Below are 24354 nucleotides of genomic sequence, written 5' to 3' on the forward strand. Positions count from 1 at the left end.
AACTCAGTTATATTTGGGGGGTGGCTAGTTTTAAACTCACTATATATCTGGGATTATCCCAGAATTCCTGGTCCTTCAACCTCCATCTCCAAAGCACTTGTTGCAGTGATGTGGCAATGGGATAGGAACAGAGTTCTGTGATTACTGCACACTGAGCAGGGCAACTGCTGAATATCCTGGGGTTCACTTTCAAACAGTGCTTTTGTTCTAAAGTGACTTTGCTGAAGTTCAGGAGGTGACAGTTACCACTGTGCCTCATTGGTTTGCTGTCCTCAGACACCTGTCCCAACAATCTAAAACTGCAGTGATCTGTAAAGAAGTGATCTGTTATATTCTCTTCTTCCAATCCCCTAAAGCCTATAAACGAGAGAGTGAGTGGAAAACTTTTCACCTCTTGACACTGAGAGTGTTGCTTTATCATAAAGCACCCACGCACATTAACTAATAATAATTACCAAGTAAAGATTTGCTACGATATTGAAGTAAATTTCCAGTTGCCATAAGAGAACTTAGGCATTAGGAAAATTCCCAGAAACCATCTTCTTCGTGAGAAAGGGGTTCTGTTGGCTCTAAAGTAAACTGCTGTAAAATCACAGGGGAGCTCATACACCCTTGTTTCTGTGAGCAATTGGTTTAGGGGTTGCCATTTTTTTTTAAAGAATGCCAAAGAACAGCTGTAAAGTCTTACAGTGTGAGAGAAACCTCATATCTGTTTCAAGTATAAATTCATGGCCAAGAGCCCTTTCCATAATTTAGAGTTCAGTTATCTACTGTATCTGGAATTAGAAACTTTTGCTTTAACTGGGAAAACTTTAAAGACTGCAATTAAACTTTCCTACCACACTGTTCTTAAGATATTAGATGTGCTCCCCAAGGTCTAGAACACCTCTATAATTTCAAAAGGTTTGCAGTTCATCTTGTTAATATTCACAAAAATGGGATAATTCACCTTTTCTTTAGTCAAATATTTATATCTTTGCTGTGCTAGAATTTATGTCTTAAGTTTAACTAAGCCTCTTGCTGCATTCAATAGATTGATAATTCCTTCTATTTAGTTTGGAATTAGGTGTATTACATTTGATTTGAGGAAGTTAAAGTACCTTTGACTGTTTATCAGGTCTTAAGAAAGCTCTAATATACAGGACTTGTAATGAGAAAACACAAATCCTCACATCAATATGATTATGCATTCCTTGTATAATAATGAATAGGTTACCTATACTTTACAAGTTTTAATTTTTCCTCTCTCGTTGTAGAGCCTATCTCCAGAAGCAATGACAAATACAGTAACTCACATGAAGGAACTGATAACTTTTCACTAGAGGAATCATAAGTAAATTACAGCAACTTTAAACACAGTAAATATCTTTTTTTTTATTAACTTGAGTATTTCTTATATACATTTCCAGTGTTATTCCCTGTCCCGGTAGCCGGGCAAACATCCCCCTCCCCCCTCCCCTTCCTTATGGGTGTTCCCCTCCCAACCCTCCCCCCATTGCCGCCCTCCCCCCAACAGTCTAGTTCACTGGGGGTTCAGTCTTAGCAGGACCCAGGGCTTCCCCTTCCACTGGTGCTCTTACTAGGATATTCATTGCTACCTATGAGGTCAGAGTCCAGGGTCAGTCCATGTATAGTCTTTAGGTAGTGGCTTAGTCCCTGGAAGCTCTAGTTGCTTGGCACTGTTGTACATATGGGGTCTCGAGCCCCTTCAAGCTCTTCCAGTTCTTTCTCTGATTCCTTCAACGGGGGTCCTATTCTCAGTTCAGTGGTTTGCTGCTGGCCTTCGCCTCTGTATTTGCTGTATTCTGGCTGTGCCTCTCAGGAGAGATCTACATCCGGCTCCTGTCGGTCTGCACTTCTTTGCTTCATCCATCTTGTCTAATTGGGTGGCTGTATATGTATGGGCCACATGTGGGGCAGGCTCTGAATGGGTGTTCCTTCAGTCTCTGTTTTAATCTTTGCCTCTCTCTTCCCTGCCAAGGGTATTCTTGTTCCCCTTTTAAAGAAGGAGTGAAGCATTCACATTGTGATCATCCGTCTTGAGTTTCATTTGTTCTAGGCATCTAGGGTAATTCGAGCATTTGGGCTAATAGCCACTTATCAATGAGTGCATACCATGTATGTCTTTCTGTGATTGGGTTAGCTCGCTCAGGATGATGTTTTCCAGTTCCAACCATTTGCCTACGAATTTCATAAAGTCGTTGTTTTTGATAGCTGAGTAATATTCCATTGTGTAGATGTACCACATTTTCTGTATCCATTCCTCTGTTGAAGGGCATCTGGGTTCTTTCCAGCTTGTGGCTATTATAAATAAGGCTGCAATGAACATAGTGGAGCACGTGTCTTTTTTATATGTTGGGGCATCTTTTGGGTATATGCCCAAGAGAGGTATAGCTGGATCCTCAGACAGTTCAATGTCCAATTTTCTGAGGAACCTCCAGACTGATTTCCAGAATGGTTGTACTAGTTTGCAATCCCACCAACAATGGAGGAGTGTTCCTCTTTCTCCACATCCTCGCCAGCATCTGTTGTCCCCTGAGTTTTTGATCTTAGCCATTCTCACTGGTGTGAGGTGAAATCTCAGGGTTGTTTTGATTTGCATTTCCCTTATGACTAAAGATGTTGAACATTTCTTTAGGTATTTCTCAGACATTCGGCATTCCTCAGCTGTGAATTCTTTGTTTAGCTCTGAACCCGATTTTTTAATCGGGTTATTTGATTCCCTGTGGTCTAACTTCTTGAGTTCTTTGTATATTTTGGATATAAGGCCTCTATCTGTTGTACGATTGGTAAAGATCTTTTCCCAATCTGTTGGTTGCCATTTTGTCCTAACCACAGTGTCCTTTGCCTTACAGAAGCTTTGCAGTTTTATGAGATCCCATTTGGCGATTCTTGATCTTAGAGCGTAAGCCATTGGTGTTTCGTTTAGGAAATTTTTTCCAGTGCCCATGTGTTCCAGATGCTTCCCTAGTTTTTCTTCTATTAGTTTGAGTGTGTCTGGTTTGATGTGGAGGTCCTTGATCCACTTGGACTTAAGCTTTGTACAGGGTGATAAGCATGGATCGATCTGCATTCTTCTAAATGTTGACCTCCAGTTGAACCAGCACCATTTGCTGAAAATGCTATCTTTTTTCCATTGGATGGTTTTGGCTCCTTTGTCAAAAATCAAGTGACCATAGGTGTGTGGGTTCATTTCTGGGTCTTCAATTCTATTCCATTGGTCTATCTGTCTGTCTCTGTACCAATACCATGCAGTTTTTATCACTATTGCTCTGTAATACTGCTTGAGTTCAGGGATAGTGATTCCCCCTGAAGTCCTTTTATTGTTGAGGATAGCTTTAGCTATCCTGGGTTTTTTGTTATTCCAGATGAATTTGCAAATTGTTCTGTCTAACTCTTTGAAGAATTGGATTGGTATTTTCATGGGGATTGCATTGAATCTGTAGATTGCTTTTGGTAAAATGGCCATTTTTACTATATTAATCCTGCCAATCCATGAGCATGGGAGATCTTTCCATTTTCTGAGGTCTTCTTCAATTTCCTTCTTCAGTGTCTTGAAGTTCTTATTGTACAGATCTTTTACTTGCTTTGTTAAAGTTACACCGAGGTACTTTATATTATTTGGGTCTATTATGAAGGGTGTCGTTTCCCTAATTTCTTTCTCGGCTTGTTTCTCTTTTGTATAGAGGAAGGCTACTGATTTATTTGAGTTAATTTTATACCCAGCCACTTTGCTGAAGTTGTTTATCAGCTTTAGTAGTTCTCTGGTGGAACTTTTGGGATCACTTAAATATACTATCATGTCGTCTGCAAATAGTGATATTTTGACCTCTTCTTTTCCGATCTGTATCCCCTTGACCTCCTTTTGTTGTCTGATTGCTCTGGCTAGAACTTCAAGAACTATATTGAATAAGTAGGGAGAGAGTGGGCAGCCTTGTCTAGTCCCTGATTTTAGTGGGATTGCTTCAAGTTTCTCTCCATTTAGTTTAATGTTAGCAACTGGTTTGCTGTATATGGCTTTTACTATGTTCAGGTATGGGCCTTGAATTCCTATTCTTTCCAGGACTTTTATTATGAAGGGGTGTTGAATTTTGTCAAATGCTTTCTCAGCGTCTAATGAAATGATCATGTGGTTTTGTTCTTTCAGTTTGTTTATATAATGGATCACGTTGATGGTTTTCCGTATATTAAACCATCCCTGCATGCCTGGGATGAAGCCTACTTGGTCATGGTGGATGATTGTTTTGATGTGCTCTTGGATTCGGTTTGCCAGAATTTTGTTGAGTATTTTTTCGTCGATATTCATAAGGGAAATTGGTCTGAAGTTCTCTTTCTTTGTTGTGTCTTTGTGTGGTTTAGGTATTAGAGTAATTGTGGCTCCGTAGAAGGTATTCAGTAGTGATCCATCTGTTTCAATTTTGTGGAATAGTTTGGATAATATTGGTATGAGGTCTTCTATGAAGGTTTGATAGAATTCTGCACTGAACCCATCTGGACCTGGGCTCTTTTTGGTTGGGAGACCTTTAATGACAGCTTCTATTTCCTTAGGAGTTATGGGGTTGTTTAACTGGTTTATCTGTTCCTGATTTAACTTCGGTACCTGGTATCTGTCTAGGAAATTGTCCATTTCCTGAAGATTTTCAAGTTTTGTTGAATATAGGTGTTTATAGTAAGATCTGATGGTTTTTTGAATTTCCTCTGAATCTGTTGTTATGTCTCCCTTTTCATTTCTGATTTTGTTAATTTGGACGCACTCTCTGTGTCCTCTCGTTAGTCTGGCTAAGGGTTTATCTATCTTGTTGATTTTCTCAAAGAACCAACTTTTGGTTCTGTTGATTCTTTCTATGGTCCTTTTTGTTTCTACTTGGTTGATTTCAGCTCTGAGTTTGATTATTTCCTGCCTTCTACTCCTCCTGGGTGTATTTGCTTCTTTTTGTTCTAGAGCTTTTAGGTGTGCTGTCAAGCTGCTGACATATGCTCTTTCCTGTTTCTTTCTACAGGCACTCAGCGCTATGAGTTTTCCTCTTAGCACAGCTTTCATTGTGTCCCATAAGTTTGGGTGTGTTGTATCTTCATTTTCATTAAATTCTAAAAAGTTTTTAATTTCTTTCTTTATTTCTTCCTTGACCAGGTTATCATTGAGTAGAGCATTGTTCAATTTCCAAGTATATGTGGGCATTCTTCCTTGATTGTTATTGAAGACCAGTTTTAGGCCGTGGTGGTCCGATAGCACACATGGAATTATTTCTATCTTTCTGTACCTGTTGAGGCCCGTTTTTTGACCAATTATATGGTCAATTTTGGAGAAAGTACCATGAGGAGCTGAGAAGAAGGTATATCCTTTTGCTTTAGGATAGAATGTTCTATAAATATCTGTTAAGTCCATTTGGCTCATGACTTCTCTTAGTCTGTCTACATCTCTGTTTAATTTCTGTTTCCATGATCTGTCCATTGATGAGAGTGGGGTGTTGAAATCTCCCACTATTATTGTGTGAGGTGCAATGTGTGTTTTGAGCTTTAGTAAGGTTTCTTTTACATATGTAGGTGCCCTTGTATTTGGGGCATATATATTTAGGATTGAGAGTTCATCTTGGTGGATTTTTCCTTTGATGAATATGAAGTGTCCTTCCTTATCTTTTTTGATGACTTTTAATTGAAAATTGATTTTATTTGATATTAGAATGGCTACTCCAGCTTGCTTCTTCTGACCATTTGCTTGGAAAATTGTTTTCCAGCCTTTCACTCTGAGGTAATGTCTGTCTTTGTCTCTGAAGTGTGTTTCCTGTAGGCAGCAGAATGCAGGGTCTTCGTTGCATATCCAATTTGTTAATCTATGTCTCTTTATTGGGGAGTTGAGGCCATTGATGTTGAGAGATATTAAGTAATAGTGATTATTGCTTCCAGTTATATTCATATTTGGATGTGAGGTTATGTTTGTGTGCTTTCATTCTCTTTGTTTTGTTGCCAAGACGATTAGTTTCTTGCTTCTTCTAGGGTATAGCTTGCCTCCTTATGTTGGGCTTTACCCTTTATTATCCTTTGTAGTGCTGGATTTGTAGAAAGATATTGTGTAAATTTGGTTTTGTCATGGAATATCTTGGTTTCTCCATCTATGTTAATTGAGAGTTTTGCAGGATACAGTAACCTGGGCTGGCATTTGTGTTCTCTTAGGGTCTGTATGACATCAGTCCAGGATCTTCTGGCCTTCATAGTTTCTGGCGAGAAGTCTGGTGTGATTCTGATAGGTCTGCCTTTATATGTTACTTGACATTATTCCCTTACTGCTTTAATATTCTTTCTTTATTTTGTGCGTTTGGTGTTTTGACAATTATGTGACGGGAGGTGTTTCTTTTCTGGTCCAATCTATTTGGAGTTCTGTAGGCTTCTTGTATGCCTATGGGTATCTCTTTTTTTACGTTAGGAAAGTTTTCTTCTATGATTTTGTTGAAGATATTTACTGGTCCTTTGAGCTGGGAGTCTTCACTCTCTTCTATACCTATTATCCTTAGGTTTGATCTTCTCATTGAGTCCTGGATTTCCTGTATGTTTTGGACCAGTACCTTTTTCCGCTTTACATTATCTTTGACAGTTGAGTCAATGATTTCTATGGAATCTTCTGCTCCTGAGATTCTCTCTTCCATCTCTTGTATTCTGTTGGTGAAGCTTGTATCTACAGCTCCTTGTCTCTTCTTTTGGTTTTCTATATTCAGGGTTGTTTACATGTGTTCTTTCTTGATTGCTTCTATTTCCATTTTTAATTCCTTCAACTGTTTGATTGTGTTTTCCTGGAATTCTTTCAGGGATTTCTGCGATTCTTTCAGGGATTTTTGCGATTCCTCTCTGTAGGCTTCTACTTGTTTATTACTGTTTTCCTGTGTTTCCCTAAGGGAGTTCTTCACGTCTTTCTTGAAGTCCTCCAGCATCATGATCAAATATGATTTTGAAACTAGATCTTGCTTTTCTGGTGTGTTTGGATATTCCATGTTTATTTTGATGGGAGAATTGGGCTCCGATGATGGCATGTAGTCTTGGTTTCTGTTGCTTGGGTTCCTGCGCTTGCCTCTCGCCATCAGATTATCTCTAGTGTTACTTTGTTCTGCTATTTCTGACCGTGGCTAGACTGTCCTATAAGCCTGTGTGTCAGGAGTGCTGTAGACCTGTTTTCCTCTCTTTCAGTCAGTTATGGGGACAGAGTGTTCTGCTTTCGGGCGTGTAGTTTTTCCTCTCTACAGGTCTTCAGCTGTTCCTGTGGGCCTGTGTCTTGTGTTCACCAGGCAGCTTTCTTGCAGCAGAAAAGTTGGTCTTACCTGTGGTCCCGAGGCTCAAGTTCGCTCGTGGGGTGCTGCCCACGGGCTCTCTGCAGCGGCAGCAACCAGGAAGATATGCGCCGCCCTTTCCGGGAGCTTCAGTGCACCAGGATTCCAGATGGCCTTTGGTGTTTTCCAATGGCATCCGAGATGTGTGTGCAGGGAGCAGTCTCTTCTGGTTTCCCAGGCTTGTCTGCCTCTCTGAAGGTTTAGCTCTCCCTCCCACGGGATTTGGGTGCAGAGAACTGTTTATCCGGTCTGTTTCCTTCAGGTTCCGGTGGTGTCTCAGGCAGGGGTCCTGCTGTTCCTGGGCCCTCCCCCACGGGAACCCAGAGGCCTTATACAGTTTCCTCTTGGGCCAGGTATGTGGGCAGGGGTGGGCAGTGTTGGTGGTCTCTTCCGCTCTGCAGCCTCAGGATTGCCCACCTGACCAGGCGGTGAGGTCTCTTTCCCTCGGGGTCTGAGAGCAGAGAGCTGCTGCGGGCCGGGATCCGCGCGTGTGACAGTAAATATCTTTATCAAGATACTAGTTTGAATTATTTCTTTGGAATAATTTAAATATTTTTATTAATAAGCTCTGCAATGGTATCTGCCTTAGCTTTTGCAGTGCAGAGTATCTCTAACTTATATGAATAGTGTATTTTCCTGGTCTCAATATAGTCCTTTAGTTCTTTTATCTTCCATACTTCTTCTGTATGTATACTGAAGTCAATGAATGCTCAATGGAGGACTCTCTTAAAGGGTTCCTTCTTCCACATTCCTCTCTGCTCCACATTCTGCCTTACATGTACCTTCACTTCCTGAATAGAACAAGGAGAACTCCCTTATCAGACCACTTTAGGCTTAAATTATGGTTCAGTTGTCAGCTGCCTCTGTGATTAGTTTCATAAGACATTCTTAAGCCTGATTTTACCTATCAAATCAGTGTAATACTAACCTCTCAGAGAAGCTGTACTTAATGAAATTATCATAACAACTTTTCCAGTTTAAAATATTCAAAGACTTCCATTTTTATGAAATAACATTCGAGATTGTTTAAGTCTTCATTTAGAATAGACAACTATTCTACACAACTACATATTCTTTTTATTTTCCAGTGTTAGAAGAACCATGAGGTTTTTCTGCCCTGATACTAGAGACACAGAGTTTGCTTCTCATTGGAATTTCTTTTTTTCTTTTTTTGTTTTTTTTTTTTTTTTTGGTTCTTTTTTTCGGAACTGGGGACCGAACCCAGGGCCTTGCGCTTCCTAGGCAAGTGCTCTACCACTGAGCTAAATCCCCAACCCCCTCATTGGAATTTCTTATTCAAGGTAATTAACTGTTTAATTTTTTATTTTACAAGCAAAATCATTAGTTAAATCCCTGCATGTGCTATAGAAATACTCTTGAGAAAAAGATTCCAATCTATGTTCAAAAGTATGGCACTAGCTGCTGCTACCTAATTCCACAGTACCTTTAATTTTACACATCTTTTTATTAATTATTCCACTGAAGGAACCAAATATGCAATTATAACCCTATTCATACTCTTTCAAATACAGTGGTGGACTCTGGGTGGGCTGAGGTACTTTCTCGCCATCATTCCATTTCTACTAACAAGATCAGAAGAAAAACCAAATGTGCAATGTGCATTCATTCCTGCAATCAATGCTTATGAAGCTTACTAGACAGTATCAAAAATCTCATTCTTCTGGGTTCTCTTGATACTATAAGGTTTAAAAATATCATTTACCAGACAACCACAAGAAAGCATAAAATAGCATGAAGAAAAGGGTGGTGCTTTCTCTCGCGTAAAAATATAACTATTTGGAGTTCATACAATAATACAGACCGCAGCAGACGGCTCTCCATATGTGGTTGATTCTTGAGTTAATATATATTGTCTCTCATCTCCAAAATGCATTACTACTTAACTGATCCCATTAACACAATCAGTATTTATGTGGCAGGCTTGATTCTGCATTCTCTTTTGAACAAAGAGCTCGAACCTTGAGCACATCTAAAGAGATAGAAAATGGGCATGAATAATGTTCGCAGGACTAGTCTTTCCCTAGGAGATTTTTATTTTTTAGGTCTAAGAAAGAAGACACTCGAAAGGAATGGTACTTCTTTGTAGAACTGCATCCATTTAACCAAGGTCAGAGAAAAGACACCGCCAGGAAGAGCATGGGAGGTTTACTATGAATCATTTACCACTTGTCACTGGCAGGACAGGTAGTGGATCAAAAACCAAGCAGCCAGAGATGAACATAGATTGAGATGCCAGAGAAAATAGGCACACATCACTGAGTTATCCATGGGGGCTGGAAAGAAAAACAAAGCAGTTTAGAGGCCAGAACATCCCATGAAATTTCAGAGCCTTTTGTGTGTATAGGAATAGAATTCTCAGAATGCTATAGATGGGAGAATTTCCTTGATGGGAACAGATTCAGAAACATCACCATGCCTAGCAGCTATTTTGAATTGGTTTCTTCCAATTCGTCCATTCCGGCACATAAGAATTCAAAGACATACTGAAACTTAACATAAAAGCTAGAGGTTTTATATGTCTAACAATTTCTACCTGTAAGATCCTGGATGAGGAGCCCCTGGCTGAAATGCAGAGGCTGTGCATAGAGAAGTGCAACAGCTAACAGTGGGAACATAGGCACATCTATTCCTTTCTTTTTAGTTGAATGGCAAGAAGTGAAAATGTGATGGGAGCTATCTAAATTAAATCCCCAAATCAAAGTCGGCTTTGTTAGTTTGTTCATGGCCCAGCCTTGTTTGGAAGAGTCTATCTTTTTGAATGAAATGCTTATCAGCTTAATCCTATTGAGGAAGCTTAATTGTTTCTCTGTTTGTTGTTCTTCACTTTATTGTTTAATTCTCTTAGCAAGTTGCATGTTCTTCAAGAAGAATAAAAAGAGCAAGAACATTCTCAATTAAAGCTAAACCTTTTCAGCCATTAGCCCAATCCTCTGATTAACAAAGAACATTTTTTTGTCTTTTTTTAATGAGTTGTCAGTTTTACCATAGGGTAGGCTTATAAATTTAAATTAAAGCAGGAACAAATGGAATTTCATCTGTTGTAAAACACAAACAGTATGGTAGTATAGGGACTGTTGCCAAAATGGTGTTATTGAAGGTTTGTAAATGATCCCAGTGGATACACAGCAGAATCTCCCAGCTTGAAAATCGTATTCCGTTTTTATGAAGAAATGCTAAGGCAGTAAAAATGCAAGATAGGTCTTATTGAATCCAGATTTTTCTTTTCTATGCCTCTGACCCACTTTTTGTACAATGTAATATGGTATCTCACTATGAGAAAGCAACCTCTCATTATTTGAAGACCCGGACATTAAGAGTCAACATATACCAATCATCACATCGTGTTCTAAGTCAGTGTGGTGTTGGCCCCGTTAGGGTTCTAGGTGTGTTTAACTGTGGAAAAGAGACCACTGAAGGTTGGGTGTGATAGCAAAATTCCCTAATACCATTTTATAAGTATGACTGTTATCATATCACCTTGACAAGGTTATTATAAAGAAATGAATAATGAGCAATGGACAGCTTATTTGGCTTGTTAATAAAAAAGGAGCTGATTTCATAATGCTGGAATTAACCAATTTCATAATTTATGCAAATCACTTAATCTATTTTTTATTTTTTTTATTTTGGTCGAGCACATGCCTAAACATTAAATATAACATCTTAATAATCAGAAGTCAAAGCAATTTTTAAATTATATATCCTGTATTACTGTAAGGATATTTAATCATATTTCAAAAATATCTTTGTTACTGATAACTTAAACTCACTCTGTATAAATCACTACTTTTGTTAATTTTTACTTTAATTAATGACTTATCTGAAATACATCTTATATTAATTAGCTATGTCTTTTTTTGACCTACCAGCCAACTTTAAATGCAAAAGCAGTGATGATAAAAAAATAACCTCAAAGATATCTAAGATATTATTTGTCTAGGATGACTTTAATAAGTGACTCACATAGTTATATAAAATGTTTTCTTAACATTTTATATTATTAACAATTTTGATTAATGTCACTTTCTTATAAAAGAAACAGATATTTTTGCCTAATTTGATATATGTTTTAGGACAAATTAACATTTCCTAGCTCTATACACACACACACACACACAGACACACACACACACACACAGACACACACACACACACAGACACACACACATACACAGACAGACACAGTCAAAGATATACATATATATGTGTATATATATATGTGTGTGTGTGTAAACATATGTATATATAGTCATAGCTACTACTAAATATATGTTATATATACACAGACATACACACACACATACACACTCATGCCACAGAATTACCTTTATTCATTCTGATATTGTAATAGATGTTTATAGGTATTTGTAAATACCGATAATCAGAAATATAAACTTGTAAAGACTCTTGGTGTCTGTCTTATTTTGTTCTCCTTAAACCCATCTGAAGTTAACATAAACACAGATAAGGATGGGAAGGGCTGGGAGGATAAGGAGTGCTTCCAGATATTTTTTTGGCTAATTTTAACTATTAGAGTGTTCATGGAAACTTTCCTACCATCATTATTATGCAGTTTAACAGGAATAATTAAAACGTCAATTTTATAATTTTTATGTTACGTGACAATCTACATCCTTGAAAACTTATGTGCTCTTATTATTACATCTTCCAATCAGAAGGGTTTAGAATCTTGTCTCATTTTCTTTTTATTTTATGATTTAGAAAAGACCTGAACCTATAAGGAAATGCCTGAAGCAATCACAATTTCTACAATTGTATTTCTACAAAAGTCTTTAATGCAAAGAATAGAATTTCAGAAAGGTGTTGGAAACAAGTCTTTATCTGACCTTCAATCTATCGGGGTGGGAGGTACTTTGGTGTGACAAGGCAGCATTTACTATTTAGGAGTCCAAGTTTCATGTTTGTTGCTGTGCTAAACCATCCTGAAACTCACCCCCCAAAAAATCAATTTAAAGGAGAATTGATGTATTTGTCTTATGGTTATAGGTTACAGTACATCACTGAGTGGAAGTCAAGGCAGGAACTCAAGCAGCCAACCAAATTGTATCCATACAATCTATAGCCAGGACTAAAGAGAGAATGAAACATTGCCCATGTGCCTACTTGTGCTAAGACATTCAGAACTGACACTTAGGAATTAGAGTGAACAAGCCCTCCATCCTTTATTAATGCAAGAAATACAGTGTTATGAATTATATAAAAATAAAATCATAACTTGTAAAAAACACAACTACAACAATAATTCCTAATAGACAGGCTAACCTAACTGAAGAGTCCTTCTTTGCAGGTGATACTAAGTTGCATCAAGCTGTCATTTAATGATCATAAGACGTGAGACTGACTGATCTCTATTGACCTGAGAACAGAATTTCATGCACAGGGGAGGAACACAGTCTGTAAGTTTGAGGCAACTGCCTCTTATTTTATTGTCATTTTATTTTCTGGTTATAAAACCCTGATGTGCAGATAAACGGTTTACAGAGTGCCACCAGGGGTGATATGGAAACAATGTCAAAGTCAGTCTCAATACCATGGCTCTCTGGCAACTCAGAGGACAGGGGAATGTGTTCAATGATTCACAAGGACAAGGAAAAAGGGCCCCACCTCCATGAAACCTGCACTGTTTTCCTGACCTACATCTTTTTCCAAAACAGTAGATGATGCACGATTATTTTTTAAACATAATTCATCATATACAAAGCAAATACGTTTAGAGCTCAATGGTTTTTGTTTTTTGTTTTTGTTTCCCCATATATAGATAGATGAAAAATATATTATCAAGGTCGGCTGCCCTGACAAGGACATCACAGTGACCAAGTGGCTGGCTCTGCAGCACTTTGCCTCGATGCCATGTTGTTGCTCGAAATGAAGATAAATTTCACTATTTCCCTCGCTTGCATAATCTTGGTGTCACATTCCATACGGCTAGTAGCTTTTCCACATATAAATTATTGGGCTATCGCTTCACAGAGTCTGGTGTGCTGCTATTTTAAGCAGACTGTGCATCTTCTCTGCCCTCTCCTTGGAAGCATTTCTGTTACAGACCCATTAGAGGGAACAGAACTGCTGCTAACGCTCAGTGTCTGTGGTCTACATTTGGAATCAGATTGCTCAAAGCATGCATATTTGATGAGGCTAGCCTAAATAAAAGGATATGGTGTTTAATAGTCTATAAAAGGCAAATAAAAAAATAAGGAAATGTCATCTTTGTATTACTGAATGTCATACCCCAAAAATTAGGAAAAGTATTTTTGTTGGGCTAATAAGAACTATCCAACAGGACTTCCTGTTAGAAGAGTGAATCTTGTTTTTAAAAAGTATTTGGTCAAAGTATTAATTCATAACTTCAATTATTAGCATTACAGCAGTTATAATTAATTAATTTTGTGCTTCAAACTGATGCTAAAAGGAATGCTCTCTACAGCATAGGATAAATAAGGGATTATGCAGAGTATATATTTTTAATGATATCATATTTAGTAGTATATATTTTTAATAATATTATCTTTGTTAGTTTTTCGGTTTATAGTCTCTAACTAACTGAGAATTTAAAGCCGTCAAGCAATCAAACAAATTGCCATGTTTTTCATTTGCTTATAGCCTTAACTGAAGATGACATACAGGGAGTGGAAGCAGGTCTGTCCTGACGCCCGCAAGTCCAGATATCTTCTCCTTTTCCAAACACTGCAATGGTTTATATTGAATTTAAAGTTCAAATGATAATATTAAATGAAGGTCTACACCGGTTCTCATATCTATTGTTTGCTTCTGTCTCTGTTGTTTGGTGAAAGTGTTTCTGCCACACCCATAGTGCCTACTTGATGAATACATTTCATGTAATGTCACTGTAATGTCGGACAAAGCACAGGCAGGGCTTTGTACAAAATCTTTATGCTTCTTTTTAAGGATTTATTTGACATTTTTCATGTAGATGACATTTCAGATAAACCAGAATATATCCTGAAGGGTTTTTTTCCCTCAGTGTCAGTTCAATTTCGTTATTGGATAAAGTGTGATGGTCCCTCTGGAAGTGACCATCACTAGCTGGGGAAGATATCATTGCTCATAGTAACACTTTGAAAAGGAGAAAAGAAACAGAGTTAAATCAATTTGCCTATTGTATACTCACACTTCAATATGACTAATCAATCTGAAAATTAATGATATTTTGTTCTAAAATTTTAGAATGGGTTGATAATGCAGTCTTGATTTCAATAAAAGGGTTTACTACAATCCATTTTTTTCAAATAAAGACATCAAAGAAAGCTCGCTGACAACTTTTAAGGAACTGACTGTGGTTTAAGTGTTAACTCATATTACTTGAATCAGACCTTATGACTTTATTTATATTTACATTAATTGCATATATTAATATTCAATAACCAAAGTCTTCTTATAGGTTCCTGATTATAATTTTCAGAGAGAAACTTGTCCTAGCAAAATGATTTATAAAAAAAAAAAATAAATGACCAATTGTGGTAGAGGAATGGATTCTCCTCTAGATGTTGTTTGAGATAAATGGGGAAAGTCGGGATTTGTAGAGGTCATTTGTTTAAAATAACATCTTAATAAAGTGCATTTGTCATTGTAATTTATCTCATTTCCAAGTGTATACATTTTTTAAAGCAAAGATAGTTAACATTTACTTTATGATAAGATCAACATTCAATTAATCATTTTCTTCTTCAAAGCCTTGAAAGCTAGCAATTTTTATGTTTCCTATGTTTTACCCTCTCTCGTTTCTTATTTTCATGACATCTACATGCACAAAAGATTTAATACTAAAGGAAATAAAGGCAAAAATAAGTCATCAAAATGATTATGATGTGGGAAACAACCTTGAGTGTAATTTCTTGCTCAAAGACACAGCAGAGTAGAAGCTTTGCGAATTATTTTGTAGATCCTGAGAATGTAAACAGGCAATATGTGGTCTCTTAGTTACATAATCTAAATGTCAGGAATGCTAATGCAGCTGCTCCTCTTTTTGCTGCCCTCTTCTCATGCTATCCCTGCTGTTTTATTAGCTCATTGACAACTGAAGCCATTATTTCTGAAACATCTTTCTCTCTTTCCTTCACCTAAAGTAAGCTGCATACAGTTGTCCACTGATCATGACTGGGGATACCAGCCTAAACAAAAGGTCTAGTTTCAAAAGCATATTTACAAAGAACATCATGTTAAATTATGGGAGAGTATTTTCCAAAAACGATCTATCATGTAGCATGTCAGTTCCCATGTTCAACCCATCGTGTGAACAACAGCAGTTGTTGCATTTAAGTACTCTCTAAAATACATATGAGAACATGCATTTTTCCAGGAATATTCAATATCCCGAAGCCAGGCTTAGTATTTTTCAGTTTTAATCAGGTTTTGCAAGACAGAATACCTAACTTTGATGTACAGTGTGTCCAAGCATGTGATTTTCTCAGTCTTTCACATAAATTCCTTCCTTGATATTGACTTCTAGTGAAGTTGTGCAGATCACACATTTTACAACACTGTGTCCTTCACAACTTGAAGTAAGAGAAAATTGGCTATTTCTTTTTGATTAAAAGGATGTAAGGACAGGGAGAAATACCTCCGGGGAGAGCAGCAAGATTCTGCACACAGTTGTCAAACAATAAATTACTGAGTACATTGACTACAGGGAAGAAAGTAGAGCTAAGACCTCTTGCAACTTCATAGAATTCAAAATAGCTACAGTGAAAGGGAACAGCAAGTTTAGTCATCTGGATAGCGTAACAGTAGCTTCTCAGGTCTAATCTTGGGAGTTCAAATGTACTGCAGGTCATCTCTTTGTAGTCAAATCACACCAGGAAGACAGTGGCAAATGGATCTCATTTCTTACATTTCATGATAGAGGTGCACTGAAGCTCATACTTGTCCCTGTTGGTTTCATGAGGAATGTGAAATTAAGTAAATTCTGTTCCTACTGAGTTAATTTTCTGGGGTTCTAAGAAAAGTTGATAAGCAGAAATATATTATGTGACATTCTTTTGCAGTGCAGAGTTAATAGTTTGGTAGAGAAATTTCCTTTATGGTTAAAGAATTTTGCCTTTCCTCTAGAAAGTTCATGCCCACAATATTCTGAACATATTGATATATTCTGAAGAAGCCTGGGTCAACGGGTCTCTGGGAATGTTTTATCTGAGGGTATTAGTAGGTCTGCTAGTCCATAAGTCATGATACTTCAGGATGAGGAAAGAGACAGAAAGGTGACTTCACGTGTCCAGTGTGTGTGAACAGAATGCAGTTACATTTGGAAAGCTGATCCTTGGCTTATCAATACTACCCTTGACATTCTTGTTTTCAATTCTATACTCCATATAGTTCATCATTGTGGAATTTCTTTCACATAACCAGGAAACAAAAATCAAAAGTAAATGATTGTTTTAGTATGTTTTTCAACCCCATTTCTGGAGAATATGGCTGCAACAATATATATGAGTTTCAGAATGCCTCTTCAATCAAATAGTTATTTTCAAATTTTTATTTACTATTTTAAAATGTATGGTTTGAAAATAGTGAGAGATTTCTAAAGACATATTGCATATGAACATTTGAAAGGGCTGAGTTAATGGTTTGATAGAAGTTTCCTTTTCTGATACAAGATTTTGCCCTTCCTCCAGAAATGCCCTTCCTCAAGAAATTTCCGAACATACTGAAACATCTTGAAGGCATTGGTGTCAGCAGGAATTATGTTATTGTAGAGTATTACTTCTAGGTGGTAGAGAGAAATTTTTTTGTATGAAACCAAAAGTTATAAAAGAGAAACAGCCACTTACTGACATCCTTTGACACAAATAATATATTTTCCTCTATTCATTCTTTGACACAAATAATATATTGTACATGTAAATTATGGAAAAGTATGATATATATTCAACATTCTCTTAGATCTTTGAACTATCCTTGTAATTTTTTTTCTTTGGACTCAATTGAGTGATTCCTCACATGAAATTTGTTGATGAGGACCTTTTATGTGGCAGTAGGATTATAACTTCATGAAACTATCCAGTGGAGGAAAGACATGTCTACCTTTCTCCCAGATTCTGATGGATAATGTGTTGTCTATCCTTAACTTGATGTAATAAATGTAGATTATTTGAACATAAAAGCATTCATTGTTTTCAAAAGATTTCAACTGGTCTTCTTCAATAAATATAAGATCATTCCAGAAAGGAGATTAGACAGTAGTGGAACTAACTTTCCTTACCTGTGAAGAATGACAACAGTTTTGTTTGCTAAACTACATAGTTTTCAGTACCTCACTCACCTCAAAAGAAAGCATCATGTTCATCTTTATCAATGACATCATGAAAATTGAAACACATCATTGGGATACAAGATCTTAGTATGAATACATAAAACAAGAAAATAAATCACATACAACCTAAAGGCCTGACAACTTAGGAAAAACCCTCGCACTACAGCAATTTGAAGGAATTTAATAACATAGTGAGAAATTTCTGGATAGCCTTTACTACCTAATATAAAGAAAGAGGTATATGCAGTAGGTTATTCTCGGAAGTTGACTGAATCTTGCCATGATGGTTATTAAAAGTAGAGACTTTTACCATCCAAAACTACTTCGAGGTGAGTAAGGTCACTGAAATTCTAAACATTTTAGAACTCAAATACCATTGTGAATTGGGGCAGTTCTATGGAGACTTGATAAATTATGAAAGGGATCAACGCATAAAGGCAGTTATAATTAATGTCAAACACAACCCCCAAACTAAGTACCCTACCCTGTGACATGTATGACCAAGAGACTATTCATCTTCACTGCTCACTAGAAACTGGGGTACTGTAGCTTTGTGTGAGGGGTGTTCTATGGATGAATGGAAATAGCATTTACACAGCTGGGCCTGTGCAATTTGAGTGGAGCCAAAGTTAACTGCAGTTGTGATAATGTATCCATTACAGAAGCTGGCCATTTCCACCCTCTATGCAGTAACACAAATGCACATGATGTTTAATTATCTGTAGCTATTTGACAAGAAATTTAGGGGGAAATGGTCCAACAGTTATTATATGATCAATATTTTCAGTAACATTAGGAAGAACAATATTATCCTGAAGGAATTGATGTTCATAATTGAAAGACATTTCTTTGTATTAATCTGAATAATGTATTATCGTATTTTTTCTTTTAGGCTGTTTTTTTATTCCACTAATGGCATTTTATTTTTACTCTGTATAAATATTTAATTTTATTTTTAACTTTGTGTGTTTTCATCTAGTAGATAATATGTAAGCTGCTATGTTTTATTTTTGCAATCAGTATCCTAAATATGAAATAACCTATAGGTTTGTTCAAAATATACTATAGCTTGATATTCTTAATTTTATCATTTGTTGTAAGAAAGGAGAAAAGCCTGTACATCTACAATAACCTGTCCTGGTGCTCTGGATTTGTGCACACATAAAATGACATGACAGTGCTCCTTGAATGACCCAAGTGCTTTGCAATATTTTTTTAAAAAATTCTACAAAATCATCATTGACTAAAATATCTCTGGGAATCAGATGTTGCTTATAGTTTTCAATTTTAGACTCTTATCATGCAATATATTTTGATTGTATTTTTTCGCTCATTCAACCCCTCCCAGGTGGCCACCTAACCACCAAATTTGAAGTTCTTTCTTTAAACAAACAAATAAAACAAGAAAAAACACATACAAAGAAATATGGAATCTGTTTTGTTTTGACCTGCTACTTCTGAGCATGAGACCTGTCCTGGAACATTGTTGATCTATCCAGTGTCACTCTATTGAAAACAAAGAAACAGACAGACAGACAGACAGACAGACAGACAGACAGACAGACAGGCAGACAGTTAAAAAACTCTCCCAGTAGTCAACAGTTGCAAACAACTTCTTGGTTAAAAGAGGGACTTTGTGTCCACTTCTGCTTTTCCATGGTAAGAATTTGTCTAGGTTGAACTTGCTCATGTCTTTTAAATGCTGTCACAGTGCCTGTGAGTTCAAACATTTATCATCTGTGTTGTGTCTATAAAACTATCTTTTCTTGGCATCATCTATAAACTGGGTCTATCAAAATCTTTTTTCTTATCTTCTGCATATATTCTGGAATCATAACGAAGGAATACATTTAAGTGTAAATACTCCAAAGTCTCTCATTTTTCTGCATATTGAGTAGTTGTAGAATCTCTGAGTTAATTACCACCTATTTCAAGAAAAAGATTCTCTAGTAAGGACTGAGTAGTGCACTGATAGGTGGATATAGCAATATGTTGTTAAGAGTAATTTTATTGGTTCATCTATTTAGTAGAATAATGATAGCAGGTTTTCCCTTGGGGCACATGATCTCTATAATCTTAAATTCACAGCCTTATTAATAATGTCAGGTATGGGTTCCATCTAACGTACTGGGTCTTAAAGTCAAAGAGTTGTTTTCTTCTCCCATATAATTTGTTACACTATTATATTAATAGATATATGTTACCAGCAGATTGCTCTTGGAGTATGCAGGGCCTAGAACTGGGGACCATTGGTAGTAACTTTTCTTTCCCAGGGGCATGTATATACTTATAAGGACTATGAAAGTTAGTCAGTGGTAGTAAAAGATCTTTTTAGTTGAATACCAGCTTGATTTCTTCATGTCAAATGGTATAATATGTGAGGTCTTCAGCAATAGGAGCCATTCCGACTTGTGGAGGGTATCAAATAGAATTTACATTAGCTTTTTGTTTTTGAGGTATCTATGGGAAGCCTTTAGCCAACGACTGAAAAATCTTTAATACATTTCTGATAGTTGAGTTTTTTTTTTGTTTTTTTTGTTTTTTTTTTTTGGTAGCAAATCTGGTTGTGGCATTATCTCCTCAATTATACAGTAACTTCATTTAACTTCCATTTTTATGTATATATTTGAGGAAGCTTTTGTAATAAAATGTTTCCTTTTGGATTTCATAGGCCTTTAGGGTTACTTGTCCTTAGCCCTATCCCCTCTTTTACCATCACTTCGTATTTCCCATTTAATCCTCATACTTTAATTTTTCTTTTTATCCTTTCATAACAATATACTCTATTTCCCCTCCTTGAAAGATCCTCTTGTGACTCTGGTTTCCTTTCTAGGTAATTAACCTCTGTAGACATAGGAAGTAAAGCGCAGATATCTAAAGCTTACAAAAATAACATAGTCATAAGTGAAAGTTTGCAGGAATTGTCTTACTGTGTCTAGGTTACCTCATTCAAAATGACTGTTTCTAGCTTCATTCATGGCCATGCAAATTTCATGAATTCAGTTTTTAAGACCTGAACAATATTCCACTGTATAAATATTTCATATTGTCATTATCCTTAATCAACTGATGGGCAAATATATTTCTAATTTTTAAGTTTGAACAGAGCAGCAACAAATGTAGGCAAACAATTATCTCTGTAGAAATATGTAAAACGCTTTCGGTATACACAAGGGTGATATATTGGATTTGTATTGATAGTTTCAACATTCTTTTGTGGATTACCCAATACTGATTCCAATGGTGCCAGTGCTTGTTTGCATTCCTAGCCCCAATGAATAAGTGTTCTCATTTCCTTCACAGTTCACAAGCATCTGCTGTTTTTTGGTTTTTATATTGAACCCTTTTTACTGTAGTAAGATACAATCTCAAATTAAGTTTAGTTTTCATTTCTCTGATGGTAAAGGATGTTGACAACTATTAAGTGTTTCAAACCGATTTCCATCTCATTGTTTGAGTACTATTTATTCCTATACCAACATTTTTTTTGATTTTTTTTTATTATTAACTTGAGTATTTCTTATATACGTTTCGAGTGTTATTCCCTTTCCCGGTTTCCGGGCAAACATCCCCCTCCCCCCTCCCCTTCCTTATGGGTGTTCCCCTCCCAACCCTCCCCCCATAGACTAGTTCATTGGGGGTTCAGTCTTAGCAGGACCCAGGGCTTCCCCTTCCACTGGTGCTCTTACTAGGATATTCATTGCTACCTATGGGGTCAGAGTCCAGGGTCAGTCCATGTATAGTCTTTAGGTAGTGGCTTAGTCCCTGGAAGCTCTGGTTGCTTGACATTGTTGTACTTTTGGGGTCTCGAGCCCCTTCAAGCTCTTCCAGTTCTTTCTCTGATTCCTTCAATAGGGGACCTATTCTCAGTTCAGTGGTTTGCTGCTGGCATTCGCCTCTGTATTTGCTGTATTCTGGCTGTGTCTCTCAGGAGCGATCTACATCCGGCTCCTGTCGGTCTGCACTTCTTTGCTTCATCCATCTTGTCTAATTGGGTGGCTGTATATGTATGGGCCACATGTGGGGCAGGCTCTGAATGGGTGTTCCTTCAGTCTCTGTTTTAATCTTTGCCTCTCCCTTCCCTGCCAAGGGTATTCTTTTTCCTCATTTAAAGAAGGAGTGAAGCATTCACATTTTGATCATCCGTCTTGACCAACATTTTTAACTGAGCATTTGTTTTTTTCATGCTCAGTTCATTTGAGTTCTTTATATATTCTTCATGTTAACCCCGTGTCAGTTGTATAATTGTTGAAGAATTTCCCTCTTCTGTAGGTTGCTTATTTGTTTGAATAATGCTGTCTTTTGATGTACAAAAAGTGTTAGGGCTCTATGAGGTCACATGTGTTAATTTTTTTTAGTTTTCTTTCTGTTTTGTTTGTTTTATGTTAGTTTTTGCTTGCTTCAGTTTTTTTTGTTTGTTTGTTTGTTTTCATTTTTTTCTCATAATGACCAAACTACCAGGGTGATAGATATTTTTTTTATTTTTACTTTTGTAAAAATAGTATTTACTATGATATATTCCAATTATAGCTCCCTGTCCCCCAGTTCCTTCTAGATCCTTAACACATTTGCTTTCATCATAATACATTTCTGTCTGACTTTAGTAAATATACAGGCACATAAAAATATTAATAAAAGAAACAGAAAAGCTAAAATAAAATCCTATAAATCATATAGAGAAACAGCAAAAGTAAGTCAAAGAAAAAGCACAAGAAACATACTTTGTAGAAATATTTAAATCCTGATCCAAGGTTTCTACCCTGCCATTGACCCTTTAGTTACAGGATAAAAGATACTCACAGCCTTTACATTTACAATAAGCTTTAAACAACACAAGAGCTGGGCAGCTGCCTACCTTTATGCTGTTAGAAGCTACGTTCCAATCGATAATAGAAGTTACTACTTACTGTTTACTATGTTTCACCTGAGCTGGTCTTAACTTCAATCAGACAGCCCACAAGACAATGGCTCTTAACTCCTAATGCACCACAGCATCTCCTTCCTCTTCCTCCCTTTTCTTCTTCCCCTCATGGCTCCCCTCCCATCCCAAGCCCAGGAAAACTAAACCCCATCTATATCACTTCTTCCCAGCTATTGGTTGACAACATTTTTATTTACAATCACAAATAACTTAGGGGCAGAGTCACTCCACATCTTACATGGAGACTTTCAAGTTTCTGGGACAACCAGTCTTGAGGGCCCCAAATTAGCATTAGAACACATGCAGTATTAGGCTATCCTACTGCAAACACATATAGACATATAGACATAGACAGAAATTGTATAAAAGCACAAAACTGGAGGCCATAACACCCATAGGTATTATGCGTATAAAGAACATTTAAGAAAGCAAAAATAAATAAAAATATCAATAAATAAATATATAAATGTCTTGATGAAAAATTATGAGATAAAGAAGCTCCATTGCCATTGAGTTTTCTTTGTGTTGGCCATTTAGAGATAGGTATAGAGCATAGAGGATCCCCACTATATCACTCCTGGGCATATACCCAAAATAAGCTCCAACGTATAACAAGGCAACATGTTCCACTATGTTCATAGGTGCTTGTACTGACTGGTTTTGTGTGTCAACTTGACACAAACTTTCGTTATTGATATTTTCTCAAATAGTGATCAAAGGGTTACCTTGTGGGTGGTACCATCCCTGGGCTGGTGGTCCTGGGTTCTATAAGAAAGCAAGCGGAGCAAGCCAGGGGGAGCAAACCAATAAGTAACATCCCTCCATGGCCTCTGCATCAGCTCCTGCTTCCTGACCTGAGTTCCAGTCCTTCCTTTCTTTGGTGATGAACAGCAATACGGAAAGTATAAGCTGATAAACCTTTTCCTTCCAAACTTGATACTTGTTCATGATGTTTGTTCAGGAATAGAAACTCTGACTAAAACAAATTTACCAGGAGGTGGGTATTCCTTTGACAACATGACCACATTTTGGGGAGGTCTTTGGAAGGATTTTTGAACTTTGAACCAAAAGAGCCATTGGAATGTTAAGAGCCCTATGGGATGTTCTATGGGAGCTTGGAAGATAATTTTGATAACAGTGCAGAAGATGGAGAGGCCTTGTGAAATTTCAGACATAAGATTAAAGTCTCTTATCATGACTGTTGCTGCTTTGATTGTGAAGAGTGTGGTTTTGGTTAGTTGGGGCTGAAGAATCAGTGTAATTAACAAGATACCAGAACTACTAAAGCAAAATCTTTGAATTACTGGTACTATTGATGCTGGTCAGCTGGAGCTAAGAAATTAGAGGTTATTAAGAAGAGACCAGAACTTCAAGTCTCTGAAGAAAGAAATGAAGAAGATTTCAGAAGACAGAAAGATCTCCCACGCTCATGGATTGGCAGGATTAATATAGTAAAAATGGCCATCTTGCTGAAAGCAATCTACAGATTCAATGCAATTACCATCAAAATTCCAATTCAATTCTTCATAGACTTAGCAAGAGCAATTTGCAAATCATGTTGAAAAGCAAAAAAACTCTTCTCAACTATATTCATTATAGCAAAAACTATTCTCAACTATAAAACAACTTCTGGAGGAATCACTCTCCCTGGCCTCAAACTATATTACAGAGCAATCATGATAAAAACTGCATGTTATTGGTGTGTGCTGCATAGATCAGAGTTGGAGAAGTGACCTAAGCCCTTGGAGGAGCCCAGAATATTGTGAGTGGATCCCAGACATTGGAAGGTTAGAGTTTGATTTCACTTT

The sequence above is a fragment of the Rattus norvegicus genome, chromosome 16 (genome assembly GCF_021556685.1).
Source record: "Rattus norvegicus strain SHRSP/BbbUtx chromosome 16, alternate assembly SHRSP_T2T, whole genome shotgun sequence".
Taxonomy (NCBI): Eukaryota; Metazoa; Chordata; class Mammalia; order Rodentia; family Muridae; genus Rattus; species Rattus norvegicus.